Source organism: Salvelinus sp. IW2-2015, unplaced genomic scaffold (genome assembly GCF_002910315.2).
Source record: "Salvelinus sp. IW2-2015 unplaced genomic scaffold, ASM291031v2 Un_scaffold3156, whole genome shotgun sequence".
NCBI lineage: Eukaryota > Metazoa > Chordata > Actinopteri > Salmoniformes > Salmonidae > Salvelinus > Salvelinus sp. IW2-2015.
Window position 1 is genome coordinate 173,791 of NW_019944444.1, and position 1,755 is coordinate 175,545.

Consider the following 1,755-nt stretch of genomic DNA (forward strand, 5'->3'; position numbering starts at 1 on the left):
GGACACCAGTGTGAGATTTATGTTGTGCAGCTACCGATCCTCTCCACTCACTGGTAGGAGCAAGCCTGCCAGGTTAGGTGCATCCAAGAGTGTGCAGAGAGACACCCAGCCTTGGAACGGGTGGAGAGGAGGATCTGATGGTTCACGAGGTCCGAAGGCAGCGGATCAAGATCTAGATGAACGAACAGAGGACAGGTCAGCTTTGGCCGTGCGAAAAAAAGCCTCCCGTGACACAGTGGAAGGAGTAGTCTCGGGTTGAGTGGACGTCGTCTTGAAGCCTGACTGGGTAGGGGTCTGAGTGGCTAGGGTTAGAGGAGAGGGAGAGGGAGACAGAAAAGGAGAACAAAGTAATGATTCAGAGACCTGGAGGGAGGGTTGCTGGAGATTAGTAGGTCACACAGTTCTCTAGTAACAGACGAGGTCAAGTGTAATTGCCTGCCTTGGTGAGTGGGAGGGGACTGAGAAGGTGTGGAGCTCGAAAGAGGCAAGGAAGCGGCAGAAAAAAGAGTGGAAAGAAATGAATCGAGTGCAAGACGTTGGGAGATTTGAAGTCGTACAGTTCTGAAGGCCTGTGAAACACTGACACATCACATTAAGTTACAATATTTTAGTGTTGTATGTGTGTGTGTATGTTGTGATGTACAGAATGATCACAAGCTTAGCTGCTGCTGCGGTTCGGTATAGTGGCCTGGATTCTGCGTCACAGCCAGCGTCGGGGGGGGGGGGGGGGGGGCAACATTGCAGTGACGGTTGGATTCTATCCAGGGGATAGACGATCAGGGTACATCAGATCAAGTTCTTTTCCTGCCAACATACAGTTTCCCAAATGACTCAACAAGCCCAAGAGTGGAGTAGGAATTTAGAAGAAGCTTATGTAATCAATATGAACTCTTATTATGTGAGTTAGGACATTTGAGATATGTATATTGATGTGTAATCGGGAGAGGAACTAATCATAATTACATCATACAGTGATTCATTAAGTGCCCAGTGGTTCCACACTTTCTATCTAATATGACCTAGAATTAAATAGTTTCCTTCCAAATGTTTTACATTAATTATGTTAAACTTTGATAAGGTAGTTTTTTTGTGTTGTGTACCCAACAATCAGAATGGTAGAATGGTGTGGAATATACTTTCGGTCATTAAACACTCATTCATGTAAGTAGAACGCTGATATCTGGCCAACTCCCCCTCCTCTTCCTGGTTGAACTGCTGATTAGCCAGCTCTTCATCAAGGGAATTGCAATCATGCTCTGTGAGGAATAGCAAGCGGTTTTTAAAAACGGTTATATTTGAGATAACGTGCCGGGTGCGATGGGGAGCCTCATCCAAAAGGGGGAGGGAAATATGAAAGAAAGAGCTTAAAACGAACTTAAGGAACATTTGAAGAGGAATATACATGTATTCAGTGCAACAAGGGGATATGATTGAGTCCACGAACCAGTGGGTTTTATAGTTCCTGTTAGCACTCTCCTTATAGCACAATGGTTGAAGGAAAGTGTGGCTCACTTTTACTATCACTGTGTTAATCTCCCACCAGCTCCAGTGTCTCTATTAAATAACAGCAAGTTGTAACTCAATTTATGCCTCTTTGCGACCAATTGTCTGAGTTATTGGCTATCACAGTCTATATAACTAGTTGACTAGTAGTTACCTAAAAAGACACGGCAATGAAAAGGCAAAACAACAGCAATTGGATTTTTTGTGGATATCTAAGAATGACTTCGCTCTCGTGTATAAGCAGCATGAACT